Raw genomic sequence first — 9107 nt, forward strand, 5'->3', positions numbered from 1 at the left:
CCAGGATAATACCCATTAAAAGAACACCTAGGATGGACGCTGCCAAAATAAAGAGTTAGTTGGTTTCTATCTTCTGGGAAGTCACTCAAATAAGACAGGGAGGAAAAAGTGCCTACCTACTGTAATAATAAATGCACACTAGCTCTGAAACCATACCTGTATCTGCAGTGAGACTTTCCTCTGACAGCGTATCAAATAGTATCTTTGGGATCTAACCCCCATAACTCAATAGAAGCTCTCTCTTTCCATATAGAGATCAAAATCTGTATCATAGAAAAAGAGAATTCATTGCTTTAAATAAATCAATTAACTGAACACTAAGTATAAAGAATATAAATACATTCCTCCTGGGAGTAACATGTTTTTGCAATATAAATGGAGTGTCCCATTCACAAGGCATTCCTCTTCATTCTGGTTAGAACAGGCTTCAGTTACAATAAAGGGAAAATGGTGTCGCATCTCCATGTCTCCAAGACTTTGGGGTGTTCAAATGAGAAGAAAAATCAAAACCTCCTCTAGGGCGAGAAAACGAGGCAAGCAAATAGAAATGATGGGAGGAAAGCCCACACTGTCCATTGGAGAAGGTATTTCTGCTTCATAGCTAATGAAATTGGCACAAGGAAATTATAGACATTGTGCAAAGTTTACATTGTCATCCTGGTCAGCAAGTTTACAATGAGATGATTTAGTGGTTTCTAAGTTTTGAAGGAATAATGCTAGTCATAGACTGTGCAATTGGGGCTGAGAAGGTAGAAAAAAAAAGGGTAGGAAAAAAAAGATGACATCGGTGTCACAGTATTGGCTGGCATCAGCTTGTCTCTCTAGTTGATCTGTTATTGGATTTCTTTGAGCACTTCAGAGTCACATGGATAAGTTTGGAGGGTACAAAAATCATTGTTGAACATTATCATCTGCAAAGGCTTATTTGGGGGAAAATAACGTCTTTCAAATTATGTCCATGCTTATAGTCAATCTGTAATTGCCATATAAAATAAACTTGACTATGTTCCTAATGTCCTGTAGAGATGCTGTAAGTGCCGTTTGCTAGTATTTATGGTCTACAATCAAACAGGAGTCGAGGCCATAAATCATTACCCCGAATATAATATTTTTGTTTCATGGAAGTCTGAGCTTTCAACCCCAAAGCAACAAATCAGTCCACTCCTTATTGAACCTGTCACAGCCCCATCCTTGAGTACGGCCACATTTATTACCACTGTCAGCTGCCTCGTGTGAAAGAACAGGAAAGGGGCCAGGAGAATATAAATACAAATGGAAAAGCAGTGCTTTGGGGGGATGGCCTGGCTGAGGGAAGAGGTAACATGACATGGGGACTTTCACCCCAGGGTCACAGAATTGATGGCCCGTGGACCGAAGTGGTGATCAAGTTTCCACGTCACCTAGAATGTGGCTGTTAATTGTCACCATAGCTGAGAGGCTCAGCACAAGGGCAGAGTGCAGGGAGGACTTGGAGGCTGAACTTTCAGCCTTTGAACTGACCCCTAAAGGTTCTCTGGGCTTCTCTGAGGGACAAACCTGTTTCTCAAGGAATTGCATTGTATTATCTTCCAAGGGAAAGCTGGAGATATCAGAGATAAGGGAGGTATTAGCTTGCTTGTGGAGGAGAGATTTCACCCCAGGGCTTTTCTTTTGACAAATTGGATGAAACCCTAAAAATGCTTCTTCTCAAATAAGAAACTGCTGCTTTCATTCATACAGAGAAAACATCATCAGAAGTCAATCTTCCAGGGAGTCCCACCAAAAAGAGAAGCCAGATTTCCAAAGGCGAAAGCCAAGACTGTAGCTGAGACAACAAGCTGGAAGGTGGTAAACAAGATGTATGAAGACTCACTGCCAGAGACACAGAAGAAGCTTGTGAAGATTCCTTGAAGTCGCAATAAACTACCATCTTTTTTTCAATGTCATGTTCATACTTTAGAACGCTTATGAGACCACAAAAAGACCAAGGCATCTGCCAGTACTTCAGATGTAGATAAGATGGAATCTCTTTAATTTTCATCTTCCTCATTCCAAAAACAAACTTTAATATGGAACATGGCATATTACGAGGTTGATTACCACATCAGTTGACATTAGGCAGCCACATGGATAATACTGAAATGCAGGGGAGAGAGGTGATGTGTCATTAAAGAATTGCATGCAGAGAGATCCTTTTAGAATCCCTTACCCTCCTCACTTTCTGTCCTCCTTTGTTCAATCTAAATAGTCCTCAATGTAACATGGCTAAGGAATTGATTTCCTTTGATTCCGTTTCAAGTTGTTTTGATAATATTGCTTTAAAAGTCCCCAGTGAGCCAGAAAGCAGTCCTCACCAAAAACCTGAACTGAGTAGTTTTACTTTACAAAATACCATTTGTACTTTATTTTCGCTTCAATGTGGTTCTAATCATTACACTTACAGCACTCTGCCCAAGGCCGATCTAGCCTTAGCGATATAAAAACTTCAAACCCTATTTATGTACTTATAAAACAAAAAGCCAACATCTTATTCATTCAGATCTTCCAGGGAGCGTGGCGCTGTTGTTTCCTTCAGAAAAATGAGTAGGAACAGAGTGTGGGTATTTAATGAAAATTGGATCAGAGAAGGGAAAGCCAAATTGCTACAGGGTTTGTGTGAAGTCGGAGCAAGGCGTTTGTCTTGTCCAGGCCTCAGCTTCTCCATTCAAAATCGAGGAGCAACTATTTTATGGGGATATTTTAGGGATTAGAGGGTAGGTGTTGTATATATAGGGTATGCCACAAGCATATGCTAATCCCATCTCTTTTTAATTCAACTTCAGATAGGTCCTTACTATATAAAGTCTTTTTTTTTTTTTTTTTTTTTTTTTTAAGTTTTGTTTCTTGGCCGGGACTGGGTTTGAACCCACCATATGGGGCTGGCGCCCTACTCCTTTGAGTCACAGGCATTAACCTTTTTTATTTTTGTAGAATCAACATCTTTTATTTATGAATTTTATTTTATTTTCTGAACACTTTCTTTCTTTCTTTTTCTTTTCTTGCAATATCCCCTGATTTAAAAAACTGCCACCATCCTAGACCTCCTGGCTTCTCTTATACCTTTACATGGCCCCCTTCTTTCCCAGCCCTGATCCAGCAGCCTGAATTTGACATATCAATTAGCTTTGTCCCTCTAACCTATGGGAGCAGGGCTGGACTCTTCTTGCAGTTGCAGAGCTCCCAATTAGCCAGTTTTTGGAGTCCAGTCCACTTCTTCTTAATTCTTCTTGCTCTTGGCTTTCGTGGCCTTCACATCCAGCACACTCTGGGCACGTGTTAGCTGCTTCACAGAATCAAACATAAGGATTCCAGGCAGCACGATCTATAAGGAGTTCATGAAGACAAAGTAAAACCAGCAGTAGAGGGATGGCCCAGCTCCCCATGCCGGAATCTGTGCCGGTACTCTGTCAGGAAGTATATATAAGATGTCCCAGTAGATCTGGCCCACAGAGACCACAAGCTGTAGCATAAAGCAGAAGGGTTGCTGGTAGAGAAAGGCGATCACACCCACGGGCTGAGTGGTCCCCGCAGTAAAACTGTGATGATTTCCATGCATACTATGAGATTGTCACACGGGATGTATCAGCTATCTCCCTTGCATATTCTTTCCAGAGTTGGGATAAGAAGGCTTTGTCTTCAAGAAGGTCCTCATGGTAGAGAGTGAACCAGCCCTCAATAATCAGGTAAATAAACCCACACACTGCAAACCAGAACAGGGACAGTCGCCTCCAAGTCCCCAGTGAGACAACTGCAATGAGACTGGACAAATGCCATGTGGTCATGACTAAGACCGCACAGAAAGAGAAAAGGCCAGCCAGGAGATGCCAAGTGGAGTATTCATTAGGTACAAAGTTAGCCAGCCTTAGGTTCTGAGGCCAGTATGGGGGCAAGGGGCCACCATTGGTGGTCATGTCTTCTTGGGCTGATTGTTGGCTGCTTAGAGTATGATCACAGCTCCATTTTACTTAGAGCTTAACTAAAATGAGTTGTGGAGACTTTGGGTCTGATTCAGAAATAATGGTGAAGATGATTCAATGACTTATAAATGAAATCCATGAGAAAAGCCTAAAGGTGGCTCGGCACGCATAGCTCAGTTAGGGCGCTGGCCACCTACATCGGGGCTGGTGGTTTGAACCCGGCCTGGGCCTGCTAAACAACAATGACTACTACAACAATAACAAAATAGCCAGGCATTCTGTCAAGCACCTGTTTTCCTAGCTACTTGAGAGACTGAGGCAAGAAAATTGCTTAAGCCCATGAGTTTGAGGTTGCCGTGAGCTGTGGCACCATGGCACTCTACCCAGGGCACTATAGTGAGACAATGTCTCAAAAAAAAAAAAGCCTAAGGGAATTGGGAGTATTTGGGTGATAGAAAGAGAATTGTGAAGGCTAAGGCAAGCCCTGGTAGGAAGCGGTATTCACGTACAGTCTATGTCAAATCCAGAATGCATTAATTACTCATCTGGGAAGTTAGTTTCAGAAACTGTCAGATAATGTCCATTACCTCTGTGGTCCCCAACCCCCAGGCCATAGTAAGGTATGGGTCCATGGCCTGTTGGAAACCAGGCCGCAGAGCAGGAAATGAACAGCAGGGGAGTGAAGGAACCTTCATCTGTGTTTCTAGCCGTTCCCCATCACTCACATCACCACCTGAGCTCCACCTCCTGTCACATGCATGGCATTCTCATAGCAGCTCGAGCTGTACTGTAAACTGGGCATGTGAGGGATCTAGGCTATGGGCTCCTTATAAGAATCTAATGCCTAATGATCTGAGGTGCGGATATACCGTCCTTGAATCATCTTGAAAGCATCCCCTGCCTTGCTCCCACCTGGTCCATAGAAAAATTGTCTTCCATGAAGCCAGTTCCTGATGCAAAAAAGGTCGGAGACCACTGCATTACCTGATGACAGCTGAACAAACAGAGATTTGAGAGATTTAAGTAACTTTTCTATGTTCACACAGCTGGTTAAACGGCGATGCTAAGAAAGGGAAGCAAGCCCTGCTTCACCCTCAAAGCCATGCTCCTGGGATGAGGATTAATTGAAGTAAAATATTAAATAGTATAAAGCACTTGCTATGACCTCTGGCACACAGTTTGATGCTCGATACGAGAAAACGACTATGATTATGTGTTTAGAGCACCACAATGTATTAACCCCTTTAGTTTCAGGTATCATTTTTTGCCAGGTGTCTGTACACTTGGCCAACCTTGTTGAGGTTAAGAAAACTGGTAGTTACAAAAGCAAATCAATTAGAAGGGAAACAGAATGACCAAAGGTAGAACACTGGGTGGACAGCCCGCCTGACTTTTCAGCTAAGTGGTTGCTGTTGTTATATTCTCCTGTTCCTTTTACATTTGACCCTGAGCAACATGTGTTTGTAAAGGGCAAGTACATACATACAGGAGTTTTCTTCCGCTTCTGCCTCCCCTGAGAAAGCAAAGACCTCTTCTTCCTCCTCAGCCTACTCAAGGTGAAGGCTACGAGGTTGATAACTTTTATGATGATCCACTTCTATTTAACGAATAGTACATTTATTTTCTCTTCTTAGGATTTTCTTAGTAACATTTTCATTTCTATAGCTTACTTTATTATCAGAATATAGCACAGAATACAACTAGAGAATATAGGTTAACTGTTTATCTGTAAGGCTTCCAGGCCACAGTATACTGTTAGTAATTAAATTCTGAGGGAGTTGTAAGTTGTATGAAAAGCTTTCACGAAGCAGGGAGTTGGTGCCCCAACCCCTGTGTTGTTCAAAGGTTCAATTGCATTTCTTCAAGTTACTGTGCTAAATACAAAAGTTGTTTTTTTTTAGTACTTTAGCAACTTACTGTGAATATTGTCATATAACATGCATAAGACAACTTATACTTTTTATTTATATAAGTAATATTTTAAAATACTTTTTTGTGAGTATATATGTTTTATATTTCCTGGAATATTCCTTGGGAAACATGTACCCCGTTTCCCCAAAAATAAGACATCCTCCGAAAATAAGACCTACTTACAGGAAAGATAAGATGTCCCCTGAAAATAAGACCTAGTGCATCTTTGGGAGCACACCTTAAAATAAGACACTGTCTTCTTTTGGGGGAAACAGCGTAGTGCACAGTAATTACAAATTGCAAAAAACAGACAAACAAAACCCCTAATGGGAGCACCAGGCAAGATCTTCAAAGAGCCAAGGGCCCTGTTCCTTCTCTCTCTTTGGTCATTACAGGTGCGTTTTGAGCACTGGAGAAGATTTTCATGAGTCAGCAGATATAAAACATCAGATGGTAAGAGTAGGTGTTCTCAACCTTAACTGTGTTTAAGAAGTGAAGACAGTTTCTTAGTTAACCAAGATCCCGACGCGCCTTCCAGATTCACAGTGCAATACCCAGTAAGTCTGAGAGCCAGTGAGAAGATGCTGAAAGATCATGAGACAGTCTGTTATCCCGAGACTGCCAGCAACAGGGAAGAGGAGCCAAAGAAGTCTAAAGGAGATTGTCAGTGGAAGGTTGAATGTGTTCCCCTGAAATTTCACACCCCTAAAACTCCATTTTAAGTCCACTTCAGTAGAGCTCATCCCTTTGAGGACTGGCAATATCCAAAACCAAGCCAGCAACAACTGTGGAGAATTGCAGACACTTTAGATTTCTCCTTTTCACCTAATGGCCGTCCCAGAGCTACCTCCTCACTTCTGTATGAACACAGTGGCTAAGTAAATCTTCAAGGTGACAACGCAATAGGTCAACATGTTCAGGCTATGCGGTCAATCGCTGGTTGGCTTTTCCTGCAAATTAAGTCAAACTGTTGAAACATGTTGATGGTTTCTTTGGAAGCTCTGAGTCTTAACAGCCCAATGTCAAGGCTGGGTTCCAATTTTAGTTTGCTTCTAAGTGAAGGTTGGTGCTCTTTGAACATTAAGTGGTAATAAGTATTGAGGTTGCAATAATTATGATTTTCACAGCGTAAAAGTTACAGGAGTATCATTTTATTTCCTAAATAGTGTTGTTTTATTCCACACATTTACATTTACCAGAGCAAATACAGAGAGCTTTGACGGTACCTGTCATCTCTTGGGACACCCGTGGAAAATGAGGTGCCATGTCTCATAAGACATTCTTGGCAAATGCAATATGTAAACCAAAAAGAAAAAAAAATCCATATGGTGCACAACATCTCTCAGATGAAAAATAAGGCTTCTCAAGGAAGGAGCCTTTGGGGGATTCTGAAGTCAAATCGCAAGGAACAAATGTGCTATTTTAATTTTGGCCTTAAAACTTCCTCTCCTGGAATGGTCTCAACATCACAATCTTTGCTCAGCAGCACACTCTTAAACTTCAAACTCCTGTTGTTTTCTGGTTTGCTTTTCTCGTTGCATTCTACATGAGATCTGTGACCCCTCTCACACCAACCTCAGGACGGTCAAGGAGATTCTATAACTTCATTCCCCAACAGGCCACAAGCAGACAGGATTCTCCATGAGAACAGACTCTTTCTTCCTTTTGCCCTCCTCCTCCTTTTTAAACTTCAGAGGTGTTTCCCTGGGCTTCCCACTGCTCAGATATATTTCTCATCCTCCTACCTTCCTTTCTGTCCCTGAGAAAGCTGCTTCCCCCATGGGGGGGTCCCCTGTCCAGTCTTTTAAAATGGACTTCTGTGGTCTTCCTACACCCAGGTAATGCCTGGCTCCTTCCTAACGCCTGCAATGGCCAAGGCCTTGCGGGGAGTATCTTGAAAGTCTACATCCAGCTAAGACAATTTGTCAGTCTTCATTATCACAAGCTGTGTGGCAGCTCCACTGGAGTTAAGGGTCACCATGGCTTCCAATTAAAACTCCCTATTGAAGACGGATTTATGTTTAGCCCATTTCAAAACACATTGGGCTGCAACTTATCATTTAAGTTGTCAGACTAAAAGCACTTTCCTTTTTTAGTAGTGCTAAGGGTTTAAAAGCCATTAATTCATTTTGTTTAAGATGTTAAAGACATAAGCGAATGGGTGGAGAGTTTTGGCTATTTTTTTTTTTTTAAAGGAATGGAAAAAAAAATGCACGTTAGTCCAGAAGTGTTCTTCATTGAAATACTTACGATCTGAATCAAATTTTCAGAGGTTTTGTATGTATGGGGGATTTCTGCCTTCAGTACATTTACCGTGGGAATGTTAAAAGAGAAACACTTTTTAGATGAGCCTCCCAGTCATGTGCTGGGAATTTTGAACAGAGCCCAAGTCTTTCAGGGGTGAGTTCCTTTCCTAAAAGAAAAACATGGCTTTCTGTTTTTAAGGGTAAGAAATATGTATTCTTAATCATCTCAGACATGAAATCAAATTCATGTGGAGACATTTTGATGATGTCAGCACAAGTAAATCAATTACTTTCAGGGACAGAATTTCTATTACATACCTATGGTTTAAAAAAAAAAAAATAAAGGGAGGCGAGAAGCAGAAAATGTTTTAGGGGAGTGTCCTGGCCAGCAAGGTTCAGGTCTGGAGGTCATCTTTATTTATAATAAATAAAAGCTGGAAGGGGAAAAGAGACATGAGCAGCCCAGGGCTAAAGTCTCTTGCCAAGAAAGACCCAAATGTTTCAAATGCAATGCGTCTCAGCTCGCTTATCTTTGGTAAGACCCATCCTTTGACCATCTTCTAATTATACTGTATTGTTGGGGAGGGTTGTTTATTTTATTTTTTAGGGGCAGTCCCAGCTAAAGTCTTCTTTAGTGAATTAAGAATCTTTGGCTCGGCACCTGTAGGACACAACAATGACAATTGCAACAAAAAGTAGCCAGGCCTTGTGGCAGGCGCCTGTAGTCCCAGCTACTTGGGAGGCTCAGGAAGAGAATAGCTGAAGCCCAAGTGTTTGAGGTTGCTGCGAGCTATGACATCATGGCATTTTACCCAAGGTGACAGCTTGAGACTCTTTCTCAACCAAAAAAAATAAAAAAATAAAAAAGAGAGAGAGAGAGACTCTGTCTCAAAAACAATAATAAATAAAATAAATACAATAAAATAAAACGAAATAAAAATTAAAAAAATAATTTTTATTGTTTTTTATCTCACTTAGATTGCTTTAAGTTTATTCTTCTTTACCAAGCCATTCT

General features: G+C 41.2%; 1 pseudogene; it reads right to left on the bottom strand.

The window, feature by feature from the left end:
* Positions 1-3235: 3235 nt before the first annotated feature.
* LOC128573143 (3-beta-hydroxysteroid-Delta(8),Delta(7)-isomerase-like) lies at positions 3236-3929 on the bottom strand (annotated as a pseudogene).
* Positions 3930-9107: the final 5178 nt, after the last annotated feature.

The sequence above is a fragment of the Nycticebus coucang genome, chromosome 20, assembly GCF_027406575.1.
Source record: "Nycticebus coucang isolate mNycCou1 chromosome 20, mNycCou1.pri, whole genome shotgun sequence".
Taxonomy (NCBI): domain Eukaryota; kingdom Metazoa; phylum Chordata; class Mammalia; order Primates; family Lorisidae; genus Nycticebus; species Nycticebus coucang.